The sequence below is a fragment of the Mesocricetus auratus genome, unplaced genomic scaffold (genome assembly GCF_017639785.1).
Source record: "Mesocricetus auratus isolate SY011 unplaced genomic scaffold, BCM_Maur_2.0 Super-Scaffold_100023, whole genome shotgun sequence".
In the NCBI taxonomy this organism is placed as follows: Eukaryota; Metazoa; Chordata; class Mammalia; order Rodentia; family Cricetidae; genus Mesocricetus; species Mesocricetus auratus.
This window is the reverse complement of record NW_024429204.1, coordinates 22471666-22495119: the sequence shown is the minus strand read 5'-3', so window position 1 is coordinate 22495119 and position 23454 is coordinate 22471666. Positions and strand designations below refer to the sequence as shown.

Genomic DNA, 23454 nt, shown 5'->3' with positions numbered 1-23454 from the left:
GCAGATCATGACAGCGTTTCCCTGAATGCGTTTTGAAACGCTGTTTTCCTTCTCCCCGGCCCTGTGTTTTTTACTTAGAAGAAATGTATGTGTCTCAGCACTGCCTTGCAGCCTATTTGTACCCCAGCTGCTCCGTTGCAGCCAAACTTTGTTTACATATTTCAGTTTTCACGTGAATCAGCCTCAGGCAAATTTGTTCTCTCTCCCGAATCCTCAGCCCTATCTTCTGACGCATCTTAGGCTACAACGGAGCCGTCCCCAGCAACAGTGAACAAGGACATGTGCACACATGAAAACACAGAGGATGAAAAAATCCCACGCCAGCTTTGTAAAGCCACGAAGATGTTCAGCTACAATTTGCCATGTGCTGAAACAACGCGTTTGAAAACCTCTATCCCACCCCTGACCTCTTGTACCAGGAATCTTCTCAATGGACTCATACCTTTTAAACAAAGCTCATTCCAGGCGTGTGTGAACGACAGAGCCTTAGCATACACACGCAAAAGTGGCTGTAGCATTGGCCAGCTCGCTGCTAGCAGCTGTTTCCTGGGAGAACTGGTCGCAACCCAGGACTATCACAATCTGGCCGCCATCTGTTTCTCTAGACGCACCCTCCTCCACCCCCATCTCGCCAGGCACTGACTTCTGAAATGACTCTCCAAAGCCCATTATGCCTTTTCATGCCTCCTCTCCCCTTCCACTCCCTATTTTCATAGACGAGAATATTTGCTACATCACTCATCCTTGCCTGCTAATCGCCTACTGGGTTGTTTATTGGCTTGCTTGGGATGGGGTGGATTATGGGTGCAATGCCATCAATACGGTCTATCTGCAATCAATCAAGCAGTTATTCATATCTTGATCCCTCAGCATCTTTGGCATGTCTATATACGTCAGGACCCCACAGGACCTTAGGCTCCAGAGGATAATACCATTTGGGGCTCATCTGGGAGTCTTGGAAGCAATACTGTGGCAATAAAATAGAGTGCTACGACAAGGAACAAAAAGGTCCACATGGTATGCAAATATTGCTGTGTTGGGACTGGCAGAGGCCTGTTATCTAAGCTACCTCAGAAGCTGGAATTCAGGGGGTTTTCCTTTTAACCTCACAGTTGGACTGTTTCCACATTTAACTTTCCACTTCTTTTCCCCATTTTCTCCAATAGTAGTTAGATGTCGCCCATACCACATCAGTGGGCACGCGCAGAAAAGCTTGACCAATCGTGGATCACCTTTGCTTACCTGACAGGCTTGTCTGTCCTACACGAGAGGATGATCCAAGCAGCCCATGAGAATCCTGCCCCGGGATGCCCATCGTGAGCAGAGGGAGAAGTAATTAGGGAACCTGGTTCTGAGTGTGAAAAAGGACTCAAAGCAGCATACACGGGTACCGCGGGAATGAAGCACCGTTGCCATGGTAACGGGAGCACGCAGCAGGCAAGCAGCAGGCAAGAAGGAGCAAGTAAGTTATTTCCCCCCAAATTTCTTCTTTCCTTCTCTCACTACACCCACCGCCATGCTGGAAGAGCCTGACAGGGAGCCAGTTGACTAAAGGAGAACTAGGGTTTGCAGAGTTCCTGCTTAGCTTCACGGTGCAGCTGATGAAAGAATGGATAGGAGCCGAGAAGCAATAACTTAGACTCATTAACAGCAGTGTTTTCCCACCAGGGTCTTGGAGGGCTACGTAATGCAAGGATGTTCTGTGATCTCTGGACATATAAGTAAATAGATCGCTAAGGTGACTTAGGATCCAGCTGGCTGGGAAAGACTTAGAAGACGACAAAGGTGGAATTATTTCTCATTCTAGTACCAACTCTTTTCTCCACTTTTCTGGTTTTTTGTTTGTTTTGTGTTTGTGTTTGTGTTTACATAATAGGTTAGTGACCTGATTCTTCTAGAGACACAGATGCTAGCGATTTGGGCAACATTTCTTGCTGTTGATCTCACTTAATCCCAATACTTATGAAACAATCTCTCCATCTGTTCACCTTTTTTCCTATTATATTGTGTTTCTGGAGAAAAGACCATGACCATCGAACATCTTGATTTGAGATGCGCTATCTTGTTTGCGTTTGTGCTGGGTGTGATGTCTAAGTTTCACTAAACACTCATTCGTTCATACTTATGGTAAGAGATTTATTGAGCACATCTTGTATATCGGATCCATAAGGCCAGGTCAGGCAAAAAATAATAATTTTAATTGCTACTCTCAAGAAACTCATAGTCTGAGCACAGAAACACAGGTTAAAACGTCTGTAGTCTGTGGTGGTGTTGGGTATAATGGGAACGCAGACAGAAATGAAGTGCATATCGTGGAAATGCAATGCCAGGCTACCCTGGGGGGACATTCACTAAAGCTGACAGTGGGAATTAAGACAGATAAAATCACTTCTTGGATACTGAACTTAGCTCCATAAGAGAATCACCCAGATGTTCATACAAGCTTAAATACAGCCATCTTCTAAGACCCATGTCATAACACTCTCTTGAGGTTGAATCAAAGGCATTAGCATTTTTCAAGTACCCCAGCTTATTCCACTGTGAAGACGGTTTTTGTAAACTTTGCAATGTGAGGTTGGAGAGTTGGCTCAGCTGGTAAAGTGCCTGTTTCTCAAGCAGGAGTAGCTGAATTTGGGTCCCCAGCACACATGCAAAAAGCCAAGGATAGTGGCATATGCCTGCAATCTCAGCACTCGAGAGGCAGATATGAGTGGATCCTTGGGGCTTGTTAGGCAGCTGGTCTTGCATTGCAAGTTTGAAGTGAAAAGCAATAGAGAAAGATACCCATGTCTGCATGTATACAAATGGGCACATATGCATAGATACACTACACACATGTACACTCACACATACATGCATATCTGCAAAGTCAAGAGATATTAATAAGTTGCATGTACAGTGACTTGTCTTGTTACCATGAAAGAATATCTGACAGAAACATCGTAAGGTGAGAAAGGTTTGCTAAGGATCATGGCTTGAAGATGTGACTCTATATAGTGGATTAGGCATAGAGGTGGGAACATGAGGTAACCAGCCACATTGAGTGAACAGCTTGGCAGGGAGTAACAAGTCTTGCTGCTACACTGTTTCTCCTTAGTCCTCAGTCCAGGGTCCCCTCCTTTGGATATGCTGTCATCTACATTCAGGGTTGGTCTTCTCTCTACTTGAAACTCTCTGAAAATACTTAGGGGTGTGTCTCCTAGGTGATTCCAAACTCAGTCAAGTTGGCATGATGATTAATCATCGTGACAGAAAAGGAAGTTCAAGATGACCCTCTAATTTCTGGATTTTGTAACCGCAGAGACAGTGCACACTGAGATAAATTTCCATACTAGAATCACATACTGTTTATCATTGTAAATGTATTATATAAACACAGATTATTCAATAAATGTTGTTGGATGAAAATATGCCTCTTGGGAAGGCTTTCGGCTGATTCCACTTCTACAAGCAAGTGCTTATTGAAGGTTTGATAGAAAATTAGAAGTGATGGCTATAAGCCAGAAACATCCATAGACTCAGATAAAGCTAAGAATTCAGCCTTTGAAGCATGATAGTGTTACCTACAACTCTTACTTATATCATGTTTTGAAATCCTGACTTGTATATCATTAAAAATAGATTCACTAGACCCTTTCTTAGGAGACTCTATGTTATGACAGCCACTCACCATCTATTTGCAGCCTCCACCAGCAAACAGGAAGGTCGTAAAATTATTCTCTTTGAACACAGTGTATAATTTCCAGGGTCAAAGGAGTGGAATCTTTATGGGCTGCAGTTTCCATTCCAAGGTGTTTAATGGGATGAACTGGCTCTACAATTGCCCAGAGCTCATTTCACTTTCTGGAACAATCACCAACACCCAAGACGGTGGCTTGTGTGTCCACCCCATGTGCTGAACATCTTTGGTGTGCCCCACCTGTGAGAGCCGTGAAGAAAAATTACATCTTCGGTATTTGACCTCTAGCATGTTCCATGTTGATTCATGTAAAATTTATTTCTGGATTTCTTCTCTGGTCATTGCTAGTTGTAGGTACTCACCTGGTTATAGAATTTCTCTGTAGTGATTTTTTCCCTTGAAAAAGTAATTGTGGGTTTTTGGCTACTTTTTTAGGTAGTATGTTGATGGTTTTGTGTGTGTGTGTGTGTGTGTGTGTATGCATGCACACACATGTGCATGGTGTACACAAGAAAGTCAGAAGAGGAGGCTGGCCCTTTAGAGCTGACGTTTCAGGTGTTTGCAGAATGCCCAAAGTATTATATGGCTGCTGGGATCAGAGTTCATGATTGCTTAACAAGCATTATTAACTGCTAAACCATCTTTTTTCCAGTCCCTCTTTTAAAATTTGTTTTGCTTGTTTTGTTTTGTGGAAGAAGCATCTCACTGTATGTAGCCCAGGTTGCCCTGCAATTCACTCTGTGGCCCATCAGTGTCAAATCCAGGGCAGTCTTACCCCTTCAGTCTCCCTGTACTTGGTTACAGGATGAGTCACTGTGCTGAGTATAACATTTCTGTTCCTGTAGTTTCTTTTTATCTCCATATGCATATTATTCAGATTTCTAACCAGGATTCCAGTTTCCTCAGGGCAAGAACTGACTCTTGATAAGTTATTTATCTCTTGTGGGTGACAGTTTTTTAATCTGTTCAATAGGAGTCTTAAAAAGTTCCTCACAGGTTTGCAGCAGAATTAAAGGAACATGCACAGAATATCAGCCAAGGAATATAAAATATACCTCCAAAATCATGATTTCCTTTCCTTTAATTCATACTTGAAATCTCCAAAGAATTTTTCATGCTGTTAGTTCAAAATTTATAGTTATACATTGAAAATCTACTGTGTGCTAAACCCTGGCTCAATGTAGTTTTAGTTATTATGGTTGCATGCAAGTGTATCTCCTTTTGCAGGTGAGAGTATTGAAGTTCAATGAGATTAAATACAATAATTTGTTCAAATGCTGAGAACCAGTATGTAAATTGTTAAAAACTCCCCAGTTACTTCATTTCTTCCCATGAAGCTTTTTGCTTCCTTTATTGTTTAACTCCCCTATTGACATAATTTAACTATTGATTATTTTGCAAAATCATTATAGTTTTAGAGAAAAAGTGATATATTTAATCTGTGTGCCAATTTACTTACCCATCTCTATAGTATCACCCATCTCTAGGAAACTATTGAAGGCAAGACTTATTATTAACCTAGTCTACCAGTGGAATAGGAGCAATTGCATTAAAAGTAAATATAGATTTTAAGCTTCATCTTGATTTGGGGAATTTAAGATGAAAGGAGAAAAGAGAATAAGCTAGAATTAATGAGACGTCTTGATTCAAGTAAAGTTTGAACCACTCTCTGTGCGCATTAGCACATCAATTCTCAAAATGATCCTGCCAAAACTAGCATTGCTCCTAGGATCAGTGGACTTAAGAGTAACTGAGGAATTCCACAAGTCATACAGGAGGGAGAGGTGGCCCCACCAGACACATGAACATGGTCTTCATGTGTCAGGCAGTGTTGGTGTCTTTTTTTCCACAATGATTGGAGATTTCAGAGGTACGCGTCTGTGTCATAAGACACCTTCTTCTCTGCCTTCTCTGCGTCTGAGCTTGTATGGTGTCGTGTTGTCTTTCCTGAGTTCCCAAGGGAAACACCCATACAAATCAAGGTATGCCTGTACCCACTCCTTCTCCCTCAAAGCTCCACTCTACCAGGCATGGTCTTATTTCCATGGCCTGTGTCTAAAGTGTGCTCATATCAAACACAGCTCAGCCTCTGAATACCCAGGGCTGTCACTCTTGCCAGCTTCACAACATACAGTAAGAAACTCTGGGCTCTGAAAGTGAGAAAACACAAATGCAAACTATTTGAATCCAGGGAATGTAAAGTTTCGAAACCCCTAGATGCCCAAAATTAATGATATCAAGGGGCTGGTGCTAACGAAATGGCTTCAAAGGAGAGCAGAAACCTTTGCAAGCGGGGATTGAATCATCTGTTGCATCAAGATCAAAGCGTCTCGATGACACCATCTGCACAATACTTTTCCACACAGCCCCAAAAGAGAGGAAATCCCATGGATGATCACAACAGGTACTAGGCAATAAGGATTTGGAGCAAAAACATACACTCTGCTTTGCTTAACCATTTGGACTTCCTAGAAATTAACTATCAAGACATATCAGGTCCAACCCAAGTTTAATTGCCTATGAGACACAAGAGTCTATTTGTAACATAGACTAAAACTGCTCTCCCGGTGCTTATCAAGAAATGCAATATGGAATACAATGGTGTCTAATATTACAGAAGCTCTGCTTCGGGACACAGCCAAAAGTCTCATGGAGGATATTACATTTCCTCATTCCACCAAATAGACTGAAATGGCCCCTATGATTAGGTTCAATAAAGGAACACCACTACTATCCAATGACCCCTTACTGGGTTATTTACACTGCTTTGCACTACTGCTGAATCACCCTTGTGGGAAACCATTAGCCTGCACTGAGACTTGGTAGAGGAAACCACTCACAGTCCCCATCACCAACTCTACAGAGGGTGTTGCACAGCAGATTAGTCATTTCATCACAAAATGTGCTCCTCTGAAGGGTCCTGGCCAGAAGTTTCTGTCTGCTCCTGGCAATAAGAACAGAACAAACCTGTTAGCTTCTCATAAACTCTGTGAACCAAGTAGGAGACAGAGATATTTGAATCTCCTGTTGGTTGGCAACACTCATAAAATAAATTTTAGAATATGCATTTATATTATGCATATTTATTCTGATCCTTCTCTCAATTTTAGCCTACTACAGATTGCTTTCGATTATGCAGGTGACCTTGAATCCCCCTTGTAATGAACTTGAGGTTCCTGAGTAGACACCATATTGAAGGGTGGATTAAGGAAGTACACGAAAATTCCAGGATAAGAGAATAACAGTTATTTCTTTGGGGAGCACTCACACAATCAAGGTAAAGAGTCACTATGGTCTTCTGTCCCTGGAGGTGCAGGATTCTAAAACCACTGCCCACAAGAGATTGAGCAAGACCCCTCCTCTTCCTTATAAGGGATCATGTCCACTCACCAAAGTCACACCCTAAGGCCAGTACCCTAAAACTATTGGTAGAACAAATTCCCACTACACTATGTCATATTGTTACAGTTACTCTAATGAAATTCATCCCTCGGTCAGTATTGTTCCTCCAAAATTTTTCATACATGTGAAAGTGTTTCTGTGCATGAGGTGAGATGATATGAAGCTGTCATCCTCAAGCCTCATTTTCTATTTAGGTGAAGATGGGGATATCTGCTCAGTTCTCATATTTGCTCATGTAAAATCATATAAGGGGAACAAAAACAGCAAAAAAAATCACTGTAATGATTAATTTGTATCGTCAACTTGATTGCATTAAGAAATACACTCCTTGTGCATCAATGAAGCACTGGTTTGGGTATGATTATGTGTGCTTTTCCAGAGAGGATTAACTGAGAAATGTGGCCTGTCTTCAGTCCTGTCGGGGGGGCTGTGTAATATTTTAGACATATGTTCTACCCACCCATGAGTTCTAAGAGCTCAGAACTTCTGTTGTCTTTTAGATACTGGCCTGGGTGGGAAATGGCTCCTTTTTCTGTATAACAAAAGACCTGGGCCAGTGCAAGGCTACACCCACCCTGAGGACTAATAAGACATGGTTGTGTGGATTGTCTGAGGACTTGAGGACTTGAGTACGGGCTGCTTAGGAGTATCTGTAGAATTAAAGGAAATACTTCCTATCAGTCCTTTATACATGATAATAGATGTCTTCTGTCATTACCCCCCCAACCTCCGCTTCTGGGTGGGTACTTAAGATGATGCTTCAATAAATCATGGTCTTCAGTATTTACTGGGAGCCCTCCTATTATGCCCAGGTGTCTCTGTCTAGTCTTTAACACCATTGGGTAGTTAGCTTCCCCTGCATCCACACATTCCCCACTCAGGGTCTGACTCAGGGCTGTTTGGCAGGTTCTGACCGACCACAGTCCCAAAGTCATCAGTCCTGCATAATAAAGAGAGAGCCACCCTAACACTCAAATCATCTTCTTTTGTTTCTGGGGAGCTGCCAGGACTTACCTATGTCTGCCCATCCATTAAGAACTATGCCCTCTCAAAACCCGAGCCAAAATAAATGCTCTCTCCATAAGCGATTGAATAAATAGAGGTTGAGAAAGCTTCATTTAATAAGGCAAAAAGGGAAGTTGGAGGGAGAAATCAGGACCAATATGATCACAGTCCCATTGTATACACATAGGCAAATCTCAGAAAATAAGTCTTATAAAATGAATGATGAAAATCCAATGAATTTTAATAATTAATAGTTTGTTGTTTGAAAGAAAGTATGTGGGGACTGATTACAAAGCTCACAAACATTAAACAGGAGCCATAGAAATCCATACCTAATTCACATTGAATTAATGATCATGAGGGATAGTTAGCTAGCTCAATCTCCATCTGGAAAGGCACTTGGCCCACATAACACTCTTAGAGGAATATTAATTTATGGAATATGAGACAATGATAACAACTATGTTAAAATTACTACAAACTATGCTGCATAGGAATTTATAGAACCTGTCTTGCTGGAACATAGCTAGTCAGAAAACAGCTTTTATTCAAACTTACCTATGTTTGAAAATTTGATACCATTTGCTAGTAACTTGTGTTAAGGCTTGTGTTTTAAGTATCTTTTTTCCTAATAAGGAAAAATAAAATATGGAAGACATGGAGAGCCTTATGGGATCCTAGAAAACAAGGAAAGAAAAAAATGACCATATACATGCAGTATGAAAATAGACCTTAAAAAATTGTAGTAGAAAGGTCACATAAAATTCCATTCATGTGGAAATGAATTCAGAATACATAGAATAATTTCATTAAAGTTGTTTTTCAAAAAGCACAATGCAATATTTTATACATCTTACCCATTCTCAATTATTATTAACTTGATCAAACATTACAATAATAAATTCACAAAAAGTGAGAAACCAGAACCAGATTATCACACCGATTTCCAAAGTTAATCCTATGAATTGACACAGTAGAAAACAAAGATTAGTTTGCATCTGTGTCTCTGGACAAGATGAAATGCCAGTCAACTTGACTTTCTCCAGATGTAAAATGGTAAGTAGAGCAGTTGTTCCCTATCCGCCTCACAGGATTGAAACACAGCATAAAGTCATATTTGCAAACTGTTTTACAAATTACAGTATGATTTAAACTTCTTATTTTCATCACAATTGTTATGATTAATTGCCAAGTGGCCAAAGGGACAGTTAGGACTACAAATAAAATCTCAAGCATCCCTTTGAGAGGAAAAGGTCTGTAGACAGAAGTTTCTGTCCCACCTGGTCCCATGACAATTTAGTCCCAAATAAACACACAGAGGCTTATATTAATTATAAACTGTGTGGCCAATGGCTCAGGCTTCTTATTGGTAAGCTCTCTCTCTCTCACTTATTAACCCATTGTTATTAATCTCTGTATCTCCACGTGGATTTGGCTTACCAGAGATTGTCTGGATATCTCTCTTCCTCGGCAGCTACATGGAGTCTCTCTCAACTCACTCTCTGTGTTCCTCTCCCAGAATTCTCCCAGTCTGGTAACCCAGTCTATACTTCCTGCTGGCTACATCCTGCTTGTCTTTTATTCACCAACCAATAAGAGAAGCATATATTCACATCAAATAGAAGGACATCCACCATCAAAGTTCTCATGTGACAAGCATGGGAAAAGAGATGACTGCCAGGGCTGCTATTTTGAAAATTACTTTTTACAAAATAATGTATTTATTTGGATAAATTGAACTTTGGGTACGAGGTAACTGACAGGTAAAGTCAACTGATTAGAAATGGTTGTCCCATTTGCCTTCCAAGAAACATGCATCCTGTTTACTGTAAATCTCTTCATTAACAGTACTGCAGAATGGAATTTATAATTTCAATCTTATCTAAAATAATATGCAATAGTAAATAAAGAGAAAGTTGAATTTTGATACACACATTTAAAGGGGAGAATGGTAGTTAAGGAGAGTATAATGGAGGAGAACCCAAAGTCATGGCAAGATCAAATGTGACTTTTAACACTCGAAACATTTGAAATGGACTGTGATAAGTACAAGCAAAATGCCCTCCTATGTCAATAATACTCATGTCTCAACTCCCAGAATGCCTAACCTGTCATGCATCAAAGGGAGCTCAAGGTTGCACAGGGAATTAAGGTTGAGAGTTAAGTGACCTGGGAGGGAAAAGATTATCTTAGATTATCTATGTGGATCTAGAGGAATCCCAAGACTACTTTTCATCAGTATGATGAAACAGAAAGAAATGTAAAATACAGACTTGACTCCCCTAATGGTTTTAAAGGCAGAGAAAGGAAGCCATAAGTATCAAGGTGCAATGTATGGCAGGAAGCTGGAGATTGGCTCAGACCATGGTATAAACACAAGCTGGAGTCTTGGCTTCAAAACTGAAAGGACCTGAGCCAAACACCCAAGTGAAAGAGAAAATAGGTTACCTCTTAGAGCATAAAGAAAGGAATGCAATCAGCACCCAGATCACTTGCATTTAGGTGCACTAAGACCTTGTAAAAGATTCCCCACCACGCGGGGCATAGGTTACAAATTTTTGTTGCTTTAACTCATTAAGTTACTAGTAACATTCTATGGCAGCAATAGAAAACAAATATTTGCTCTTTAGTAAAGAGCATTCTATAATGTGAGTCATTCATATATGTAATATTAAAGTATACTAAGAAATAAATAGCAGTGATGGCTTGATTTACCTGGAATACATATATTTCTAAAGCAGAATTAATAGTCCAGGAGGTGACTGGAACCCTCAAGGTGTTTATTGTAGAGTAGTATAGCGAGAGATGAAGGACTCACAGGAGCATCTGAGAGAAAGCAGTCTCTAAAACATGGGTCAACACTGAAATGTGAATGGGAGATAAAAAAAAAAGAAGCTGTTGGGAAGACGTAGGTGAAGAACAGCAATAAATGGATATGTCAGGCAAAGCTGTTGGTGTGAACAAAGAAGAAAGCAAGCGTATGAAGAATAGAGTTTCTCCAATTTTCTCTGCACTGAAATGCTTGTAGAATATTTGCGTAAGAGGGGAAGGAAGTTATCAAAGCAAGTGAGAGCTCACTTGTAAATTTTCTACTTAAAAAGACCATTGTAGGGTTATTGATATTCATGGGTACTTGTCTAAAAATGATAGTGACAGGAAAAAAGGAACTAATGCTAAATGAAAATGCTAAGACATAACATGAACTGAATACTCACCTTTTAAACTCTCTGTAAATGCCCTTTCCCTTGTGTAATCATTTCAACAGTTATCAAGTGACTAACTTCCATTATTACTGTAGGAGAGAAAAATACTCACCATCAGAAGCCAAATAATTGCTACAATGGGAATTCGAATCCAGACTCTGATGTTCAATAATGCATACTGTTATCCACTACACACTACCACATTGAATATCAGTTCTGTCATCTGAGTGGCATTAATGTTGCATTCTTTTTTGTCAGCCCCCAAAAATCTGAATCTAAAAGAGGCTGAGCCATTTGAAGACTTCACCCCAGCAGACAGGAACTCAAGTTTGTTTCTCATCATGATAAGAGTATTTATCAAAGGTCTGACAAATGGGGAAACTGTGTAAGACCAGACGAGGCTCCCTTAATATAGGTGACAATAGTGTGACTGGGAAAGTATGTGAGGCTATTAGCAGTGGGTCCAAGATCTAACACTAATGCACAAACTGACTCAGTGGAGCCCATTCTATATGGAAAGATACCTTGCCCAGCCTAGACACAGAGGTATGGGGGTGGAGATGTGCCTTGGTCCTGCCTCAACTAGATGATGGGACAGACTTAGTAGACTTACCTTCTCCAAGGAGCAGATGGGAGGTGGGATGGGAGGGAGTGATGGAAGTGAGAGGAGGGGAGGGAAGGAGAACAGGGATTGGAATGTAAAAAATAAATTAATAAAAAATTGGTATTTCAGATGTAGGGTATTAGGCAGGTAAATTAAGAAGTAGAAACAGGAGATTAAAGAGATGGTCTCACCAACAAATGAATGCATTATTAAGTACGGAAAGAACACAGAAACTCTGAAAAAGATGAAAATAAGCCATACAAACCAGGAAAAGAAAATGAAGAGACGGGAAACAGAAGAGGAGCTGAGACAGAGTGAGCAATCTCCTGTAAGTGCACCAGGGACAGATGTGATGCCTAAATATCTTCCCCCAGATTAATGAATGACTTCAAGCCAAAGATTCACACAGCTGAGAAGACCCCAACAGGATGAAGGGTAAAACAGGAAAGCTACAAATAAGGGCTAGTAATCAAACTCTGAAACCAATGACAAAAAAGACAGGGGAAAAGAACAGGTAAAAACTGTAGCAGATGTTTCATTAGCAACCAAGGGATGTTACCGAGGAAGCAGTACCTTTAATGTGCTGAAAGACACTGCCAACCCGGGATCCATGTCAGTGAAACAGCTTTGAAACATGAGCAGGAAATTCTTTGAGATAAAAGCAAAGGGATTTCATTGTCAACATATCTGTGCTACAAGATATGTTGATTTTTTTTTAGATAGAAAAATAAAATGGAAACTTGGAAGCATGCCATAAACGTTAAATAAAAAAACTTCAGGAAGCTACACAATGCCTTGATTTATAAGTTTAATCACTTCCACTTAAATGATAATCATCTGATGCGAAGTTAGTAAGATTTTAATATGGACTGACCACACACATAAAACTAAAACATACCATAAACCACTACAAAAGATTAGAGGAAGAGCTATAGAATAAAATAAAGGGAATAACTAAAATATTTTATATGATATAAGAATAAGTTAAAGGTATATATATGCACATACAAACACACACATATATATATTCATACACTAATTAGGATGAAGGATTGATGAAACTATTCATTTGAGTTATATCTGAGCATGCATTAAAAATACTGAAACTCCTATAATCATCATTAAACTCCTTTAATCATCATTAAAATAGCCAAAATGAAAGTGAGAAAATTAGTAAAATATTTTAACCACAACTCTGATAAAGATATGTAAGTGGACAATAGCCACATTGAAAATGACTAATGTCACCATTCAGGAAATGGAAATTAATGTAGAGGGTTATTCTGTAATACTTCACCCTGGTTGGATGGTTAAAATTTAAAATACAGACAAGGTCAGATGAAGAGGATGAAGAGCAGCTAGAGTCCTCCTCATTTGCTGTCCCTGGGAGTATAAATGCTTTGATGGGATTTTGCATAATTAAATGTCTATCTGCCCTACAAACCTTACATATCTCCCATAAGTCTTTATCCATGTAAAATAAATATATCTATTCAAACACTTGAACAAAAATCTTTATAGTAGCTTTACGTAAATATCTAGCAACTGAAGAAAAGTTCCATTATATGTCAGTGGAATATTACAGTGAATTAATGATAGTCTCAGCAGCATAGCTCTGTGCTGTAAACAATGTTAAGAGAAAGAAGCCATACGTGAAAGACCACATGCTACTCATTCTTATTATAAATTTATAAAATTTAGGGAAAACACAAAATAGCAGAAATTAGATGTTGATTAATGGGGGTGACAGGGAATTTTCTAGTTTAATTACGAAGTTCTTTATTTAAAGTGTTGAGTAGGGTGTTAGGTGCAGGATTTACTTGACCAATATCCATGATAACCATAGATGCAAAAATTATCAACAGGACAGGAAACCATCGAATAAATCATCAAACATGATCACGTTAGCTTGATTCCAGAGGTAAAGGCATGGTTCTGCACATGGAAATTAATAAATGTAATAAATCATGTGAGTGATCTTAAAGGCAGGAATCACATGATTGTCTACATCCTTCGTGGTAAAAAGCCTTAGATAAAAAAGGGATGAAGGAACACCCTTCAACCTAATAAAGTTCACAGGTGATATTTGCAAATTAAGAGCAAATGACCCATATTCTCTTAACTTTGCTCTGTGTAAATCCTTCCTCAGTCAAAATGCTCAGATCCTTGTGGTCCTGGGCCCATCCTAAGTTCCGTAGACTTCAATACTTGACCTTTACAAGGCATGCAATGTGTATCAGACACTGCTTAGGGCATAATGATGGAGAGTACGGACACAGCAAGGAGTATTCCTAGATGGAGAGTACTTGGTTCTGACAACATATCTAGTGGGAGAACAGTGGATGTTTCCTCAAGGAAGTGCTGGCGTAGTATCCCCAATGCTGAGGGAAACACATTTTTTGTAGATTATTATCATTCTTTTCCTAGAAATATCTAAAGTTAGGAAACCAATCGGTTGGAGTAATGTTTGATGTTTGCCTTGCTGAAACAGTCTACTAGACTGCCTACATAAACCTGACTATTCAAGGTAACTTTTGACTTCATAATTTAGTTATGTTTAAGACCTACTGCAGTAGAATAAAAAGAAAATCCCATGTTTAATTTCTACCTCTGCTATGAAAGTCTAGCTTAAAGATATTAAGTTCATCATCAGTATTACAGTGTGCAAATGACAGGGTTGGGAATCCTGAGGTAATTCAGGCTTTCTATGAAAGTCTAGCTTAAAGATATTAAGTTCATCATCAGTATTACAGTGTGCAAATGACAGGGTTGGGAATCCTGAGGTAATTCAGGCTTTCTATGAAAGTCTAGCTTAAAGATATTAAGTTCATCATCAGTATTACAGTGTGCAAATGACAGGGTTGGGAATCCTGAGGTAATTCAGGCTTTCTATGAAAGTCTAGCTTAAAGATATTAAGTTCATCATCAGTATTACAGTGTGCAAATGACAGGGTTGGGAATCCTGAGGTAATTCAGGCTTTCTATGAAAGTCTAGCTTAAAGATATTAAGTTCATCATCAGTATTACAGTGTGCAAATGACAGGGTTGGGAATCCTGAGGTAATTCAGGCTTTGGTTCCTGACCAGGGCTTGTTTGCTCCATGGTGAAGTGAGTTTGAATACACCTATCTCTGAGAGGCAGGGAAGTTGGTGAGCACAGTGTGGGCCCTGCTCAGATTTCCCCTGGACTTCTTTAGCTGTCCTGAGCACATAAATTCAGTTTGGGTGTGCTCTGCTTCTACTGACTTAGTTCTCATTCGGGAGATTGTGACCCCAAAGGCATAAAACTACGCCTTCACAGGGATCACTAGGACCATCGGAAAGCACAGATATTTCTATTATGACTCATAGCAGTAGCAAAATTGCAGTTATGAAGTAGCAATGGAAGTAATGTTATGGTTGGGGGTCACCTCAACACGAGGAACGGTACTAAATGGTCGCAGCATTAGTAAGGTTGAGAACCGCTGAGCTACAGCCTTTGTCACAGAGCTGTCTGAAGACCACTTTTGCCACTCCCCCCATTTATCACCGAGTGGATGCTGCTTGCAGTTTGACAATAATATTCATTGTTCCTAAATCTCCCACAGCATTTAATGAGATTCCTCTGTGGGCCTCTCACGTTAAGGACCTCAGTCAACCTGGAGGGACCATTAAAAGCATCAGTGGACAAGAGCCACAGAAAACCCAGGAGCAAAATCCACCTGGCAGTGTTTACCTAGAACCTGCCTGCTTCTTAATCTCCTTAAAGACAACATATTTTTTATCCCCTGCCTGATTTAAAATCCAAGCCACACTTTTGAACCTACACTGAATTGTAGCATAGAAGCAATGATGTGATGCAAGTCTGTTGAACTTCTACTGTGTACTAAGCATTTCTACGTTTAATAATGTTTGTAAATAATGACTCAGTCATAACTAAAAGTCCAATGGTTCTCTTAGTTACCAGGTTGTCCACTTTAAAGATTAGCAAAACAATTCACAAAGATATTGTGCAAGTTATGCCAGTGTTGGGAGATGTCATTCTGTAAATGTGTGTCTGACTGGTTTGAATAAAGTACTGTTGGCCAATAAGGAAACAAGATAGGTGGGACTAGGAGTCTAGGAGGATCCTTGGAGTTGTACTGATGAGAGCTCTCTCCATGTGATCTCCCAGGAGGAACAGGACATAGCAGGAGTGTGTCCTTGTAAAGATTAAGTCCTTATAAAAGGTATATTAGTAATTATGGGTTAATAATCAAGTCAGAGCTAGCCGATAAGAAACCGAACAAACGGCCAACAGCTTCATAATTAAAATAGTGTATTGTGTGTTATTTGGGGGCTGAAAGCAGCAACAGGAACCAGGCGGCCGGCAGGAAGACTACACGTTACATGCCAGGACATGCAAAGTATGGAGAAGACCTGAGGTTTGATACAAAGCTGACTCTCATTCACAGTCATAAATCAGCCCTTCTCCTACAGCCTGCAACTGATTCAGACACAGTCACTTTGCTGAATTCTAAGAGCCTTGCAGAACATTTCATTGAGACAGTACCTGCAAAGTGTGTCTGTGATCCAACTAGCAGCAACTTGGGGGTTTCATCATGGAGAGACTTCAAGGAGGAAGTTCCAGGGTTGGTCCAACCCTCCTCCACCCTGCTCCCAGTGGTTTATGAGGAATTCAGAACCTTGTACCTTTTCTGCTTTGTCATTTGACCTTGTTGTAGCCATCCCTTCTGTTGAATCCCAAGAAGTCATTACAACCTTCAGGTAAAAAAGATGTGATAAAAGAGGAAACACTGTGAAAAGAAAAAAGAGGAATATTTCCTGTGGTCGTCAGTCTCTAATTTCATAAAAGGACATTACTTTCATAAATTATTTGATGGGTCATTGACTTGCCAACACCCACCTTTACTGAAAAATAAATTACAAAAAATGAAATAGAACTTTTTTTGATGTCTACCAATAATGATTTATCTCATTAGGCTGGGAGAATGCCTTTTTAAATAAAAGCAGGCTTTTATAAAATGTGGAAGAGGAATATAATGGTGGAAAATCACTAGGATGGTTACACGGCAAGACAACTTTTCTCTTTCTTTGCACATTCAGGCCGTGTTCTCAAGCTCCCTAGAGATGCAAATATCAGCTCCTCTCCCTAGGCTGGGAATGGGGGAATTTCATAGGGCAGGAGCTTGGCAAAGGCCCTGGACTCAGGAGCATCTGATTCAGGTGTCATTCATTTTGTGACAGCACTGGGGACCAGGAGTAATAACAGATGACAGGGAATTTTCCTGGTTTCATTCTTCCACCGCCACCAGCCCCAATAACACAACCCCAAATGGACAGAGTTCAGTCCCACAGAAGCCAGGAAATTAAATGAGTTCAATATTTTTAGTAAGAGTAGCAGCCAAGTGAAACTACTAATCGATTTGTTTCAAATGACAGCCTGAACCCTCGGAAGTCATTTCTCTTTGATGCCACCTGCTATCGTTGAACACGAACTTGACCTTGGCACCAGTGAAGGGACTGGAGTCTTTCATTTCTAGGGTCCCACATGCTAGAGGGAAAGGAATGACAGGCAAGGAGAGATGGAGGGTTTAGACGATCTAGTTCTAAAGGATGGGCAAATGTGGAGAATTGATGCACGCTTGGTACCCTGAGGTTTGGCACAAGGAGACATATCCAGGAGGAGTTACCTGTAAGTGGGAAGCCTTAGCACACTGAGAGAAACTACAATTTCTGTAAATTTGAACAGAATAAATGTCCAAAGGCAAAGATTTTAGTATATCATATCATTGAAATGGCTCATATTTTATGTGATAAATATCATTCATAAATATAATATATATATATCACAGCAAATATATGTAAAGTATTATCTGCAAATCTTTTAGCCTTATTAATTCATTTAATACTTACAGCCCATATGAATAGCTCTGTTATTTTCTATACAATATATGTAAGGAACCTGATATACAAGGAAATTAATTACCCAAAGTCCCAGAACTGGTTAACTTGTAGGCCCAGTAAGAAGCAGAATTTGTGCTCACTCAGTGTCTGTTTTTACCTGCTTGCATGCCTAATTCCAGAGGTAGGTTTCCCTTTTCCAGTTAGAGTTTTGCAGATACATTCCCTGATATGCACATATATCCACACCTAAAAAAAAACAAAATAAATAAACAACAGCAAAAACAACAGCTTGCAGCCAAAGAGTTTGGAAAGGGTGCTTAGGAAATTAAGATGTTTCATTTCTGTCAGCTTGGCACAGCCTAGGAGCCTCTTGAAAGAGGGTCAGAATGAGGATTTGTCTAGTTCAGGTTAGCCTGAGAACATGTCTGTGGACAGTGGTTGTGACAGGAGATGAATATAGGAAAACTCAAGTTGTCATGGGTGGTGCCATTCCCTAGGCTGAGCCCTGGATTTCCTAGCAGTAAGGGAAGCTAGCAAGCCAGCAGCATGAGCTCATTCATTTCTCCTAGACTAGGAATAGGACATAACTGTCTGCTTGAGTTCTTGCCTTCACATGCCCTCAGTGATGAACTTTAACTTGGAATTGTGAGCCAAATTAACCCTCGTTCCATGAGCAGCTTTCTGTAAGGAGGGCTTATCATTACAATAGCAATGGAACCAGGACAGAAATCTTAATATTGTCCAGCACAGTCATTAAGTAACCTCTTAATTTCCAGAACACATCCAGAGATTAATATTACATGCAGTCTACTTTGGAAAGTATGATTTTAAAGGTCTTAAAGGCAATCTATGATCCACCAAGGTACAATGATGGCTTATGAGGTTGAGTTTTTGTACTCTCGTCTTGATAACAAGAAGATAACCACAATGCATAGATAACAGCAAATTTTGACAGTGCTGTTTCCTTAGATATTTTTATTTGTGCCATCCGTGCATTATTTTAAATGTCTTCCATAGAATACTGAGTTAATTAATTATATGTGATGCATGATATAGGAACCACTATTATTTCCATTTCACAAAGAAAAAGAAAAGAAATAATGAGACTAAGAAACTTGCCCAGGATCACAAATAATAAGTGGTACTAATATTTTAATTTTGTTAGATTGACTTAGCTTAAATTTAAAGTCGCTTTTTAAGACCTACATAATTACCAAGAGAGTTATAATCCAAACCTTAAGACGTTGAGAGGATTAAATGGCAACAACTAAACCCACAGAGGAGGATTATAATGCCCTATATCTTATGAATGAGCTAACTTTAAGTAGGAACACTTCTGAAGGTAAATAGCACCGTAGGGTGCTGGGCTGTCATTTCCATGGATTATTTAGTTACATGGTGCTACAGGAAGTATTCTCGGTTTTCTCTTTTTTTAGATGACATTTTTGTTTTATGGTAATTGTCATCATTTGCATGTGATCCAGTCAATAGTACTCCTAAATTCATAGCACGCTATCACCTTCATGCTTGGGAAGGGTTACAACCGAGATCATATCACGGTACATTGGGTTTCATTTTGCTATTGTTACCACCTGTCCACTACCTCCAATTCCACTACCCTTCCCTTCATAAACTTTTTTCATGTGCTTGTTTGATCTCTGAAACATGTGTGTGTTTAGCTAGCATTCTCCTATGTCATGCAAACAGCCTGTCCCCCTCTCTACTCTACAGCAATGCAGAAGAACTTTCCCCTCTGGTCCACTCTGGTCTTGGTGAGAGGACAACCGCTTGTTGGTTCTTGCATTTTGTTGCTCTCATGCTTAAGTTAGAACTAAAGACCTCTTTCTTATTTTGCTGGGTAACAGCTGCCATGATGTTTCTAAATGTTCCACCTTCTTATCTATGAATACTTCAGGTTTACCTTTTTAACAGGATCATGCTATTTTTGAAAGTTGTATATGTCCCGTCAATTTTGATGAAACCTTATCTATAGTTTCCTGAACATATTCTCTACAGCCTTGCTGCTCTGTGTACCCAGGACACATTTCTCTCTACGCTTCCAATTTCCCTTCCATGTGAATTAACCTGCCCATGAGTCAGTCTGATTTATAGAATGAACAAACATGTAGAATGAATAAGTGCACAAATTAAATATACATGAAACCCATTATCAGTAAGTTTTACTGAAGCAGAGTGTGAGTTATCAACCCAGGTGACCCTTTCAGACAGCCAGCAAACTCCCTTGGCTTCCCTGTGTGCTGTCCACATTAGTACAAATGGCAGGACCCATGATCTACCCACCAAATGTTTGTCCTCACAGGTATGCCTGCAAAATCCCCTGGGGTACCAAGAAGCCATTTCAAGTTCACAGAAGATTTCCATTTTAGCACAGACTTTAAATTATGTACAAGAACACAATCAAGGTTAATCACATATTTTAGAATTAAAAAGACATGGCAATACTTGAGATTTCGTATCTGATATGTGAAAATAATACATTGTTCACAGGAAGAACACCTAATTGGTTGACAATTTGATACTTAACTATGCCGCACATCCTGCTGTTAATCCTCTCTTCTGCAGGCCCTGTCCTAATGAGGTTAGCACTAAATCAGTATGCCGCTTCCCCTAATCTCTCATGAATTCAGCAGTGGTTTTCATCCTTAAGACTTTCCGTGAGATAATGAGGAAATTTCCCGTGCATATTTGATTGGAATACAAATAAAACAAATGGGACAAATCAACATTTGCTGGAAATGGAACTTCCAAGGTTTGAGTTTTTAGCAATTTGGACTTCTCATCCTCCCCTACATGTTTTTGTTATGGATGAGGTCCTCTGTCCAGTTCTGAAATTGGAGGAACCCAAACCTGGCTATTGACCTCACAAAAAAAAACTATACCCTACAAAGAGATCCCATTGAAAGTAAGAATGCCAACACTCATGACATTCATAGCTCTTTAATCCTGCCTGAGGCTAAACAATTTGCATACTTTTACTGAGTCAGGTGTGATAGCTCTATTGAAGAGGTGCTATAATTTAAAAGCTGAAATGGAATAACCTGACTTAATGGTGATTCTCTACCTGTGTGATAAGGACATAATGGTTCAGCCACTTCAAACTTGATGCTTACAAATTCACTATAACAGCTGCCATCTTTGTCTGGGAGAGCAGGGTAACACATAGAAGGATATGGGCTGGAGCCCAGTGTGGGTTTCTGGCATCAGTTTTGCAGAAACTCCACTGGCTACAACATATGGCCAAAATGATATCAAGAGAAGCTAGGAAACATAATTTAATTAACAACAAGCAGGAAGTTCAGGCTATGCCCTTCTATAAATAAGGGCAACAGGACATGGAGTAGGGGGATGTATATTTCACCATTATTCCATAAGTAATAATTGAGAAAAGTGATATTATGGGAACAGTTTGTTATGCAGTCATTTCAGCATTGGTGAAAACTTTCATTACATCTAAGACCAGTTGTGGCAACCATGCCCTACATTCCACAGCAGTCTCTAAACTATGAATGTTATGTATAAGTTTCTGTCCTCACTTATACATGTGCATGTCCCTGTTAGTCTCTGCTTCTTCTCGTTGGCACCCACAGTCTTTAGCTCAGGGGGTCACCCGGTTTGGCTTAAGATTTTCTGACTGTGTGATGGTGAAAAGTTAGTAGCATGTAGTAGAAAGCTGTCTTTGAATCTTGATTTTGATCTTTCTCTGGGCAACAGAGGTATGCTCAAATCTCACAACGATGAATGGCGGGAGCAAGATGGGCTTCCCTGTCAAGCATATATCTCGGGGAAGAAAGGACTGAGTCTCTAAAGTGCACCGAGTTGCAAAGAAAAGATGAAGTTTGAGAGTGTCAAGAATTTTTCCATTAAACATGTTTTTGGTTTACTGCGGATTTATCGGAACATCTTGGGCTATGTTAAGAAGCATTTCTGCTCTTCTCCAACACTTGGTTGGGTTTTTTTAAAGCCACAAAATCTTCAAAGAACACTCTTTCTGCTTATTTACTCTAGCTGAACTTGACTTTTTCTTTCCTAGGAGTTCTAAGTAGCCCAAAGCCCTCCAATGAAAGCTCATATTCACCACCCCGCATCCTTTAAGGTATGCAAACAGTGATATTTTTTCTACCTCTTACCATTGTTTCCAAATAATTGCAATTGGTTACTCAGGACTGATTTTTGAAATGTCTCTTTCCTGCTTTTGAGTTTCCCACTCTGCTCAAGTGGACCGTCTTTCTTCCAGCCTCTGCCTTATCCTCAGATACTTGACCACGTGCGTAAACCTGTTCTACTCTCAAACCTGGTTTCTACTCAGATACTTGACCACATGCATAAACCTGTTCTACTTTCACACCTCGTTTCTACTCAGATACTTGACCATGTGCATAAACCTGTTCTACTCTCAAACCTCGTTTCTACTCAGATACTTGACCACGTGCATAAACCTGTTCTACTCTCAAACCTTGTTTCTACTCAGATACTTGACCACGTGCATAAACCTGTTCTACTCTCAAACCTCGTTTCTATTCAGATACTTGACCACGTGCATAAACCTGTTCTACTCTCAAATACCCTCGTTTCTACTCAGATACTTGACCACGTGCGTAAACCTGTTCTACTCTCAAACCTCGTTTCTACTCAGATACTTGACCACGTGCATAAACCTGTTCTACTCTCAAATGCCCTGGTTTCTACTCAGATACTTGACCACGTGCATAAACCTGTTCTACTCTCAAATACCCTGGTTTCTATTCAGATACTTGACCACGTGCGTAAACCTGTTCTACTCTCAAACCTCGTTTCTATTCAGATACTTGACCACGTGCATAAACCTGTTCTACTCTCAAATACCCTCATTTCTACTCAGATACTTGACCACGTGCATAAACCTGTTCTACTCTCAAATACCCTCGTTTCTACTCAGATACTTGACCACGTGGGTAAACCTGTTCTACTCTCAAATACCCTGGTTTCTACTTGCAGTGCCCTTGAGTTATATATTTCAGCAGTCTTCCTTTGAACACTACTTTGATTCTGAGGTGGTTACCATTGAAACTGTAAATTTTCACATTCCAGTCTCCAACCACACTATCCTTTCTTTCCAGATTTTCATTGATTATCGTACGGTACCTGTTCTTGCGTGCCTCATCGGCACAGTTGTTAGTGCAGCAGTTTCATATATTAGTCCTTCTTCCTCTGTTGAAAATGGACTATTATTCTTCAAAGGTTGTATTAATTTGCCAGGGCTGCAACACAGCACAGTACCACTAATCAGGTAGCTTAAAAGAGCTGGAACTTACTTCCCAATGAGATGCTAGAATTCTAAAAATAAGGTATAGACTGGGCTAGAGACTCATTGTTTTATGACTTTTGCTTCATTCTTGTAGTTTGCTGAGAGCATTGCCATCCCTTGGCTTGTAGAGACATATACCAGTGGGGTATTTTGCTGAGAGCATTGCCATCCCTTGGCTTGTAGAGACATATACCAGTGGGGGTTTTCCCCTTATTGTAGTATTATTCTCCCTTGTGCATCTTGTTGGCATATCAACCTCCTTCAAGGATATCATTCTACTGTAATAGATCTCATCCTCTCCAGTAGACCTTATCTTAGTTGACTATATCTGCCATGACTCTGCTTTCAAAGAATGGTTCATTCTTAGATAC

The 23454-nt window shown here is 39.8% G+C and overlaps 1 long non-coding RNA gene across 1 annotated transcript in view; it reads left to right on the top strand.

Annotated features, from left to right (window-relative positions):
• Positions 1-1256: 1256 nt before the first annotated feature.
• The window catches only part of LOC121133700, a 51862-nt gene continuing 29664 nt past the window's right edge, over positions 1257-23454 (top strand). The window contains exon 1 of the long non-coding RNA XR_005870668.1: positions 1257-1462. This is a non-coding gene — a long non-coding RNA (uncharacterized LOC121133700). The remainder of the gene's footprint in view (positions 1463-23454) is intronic.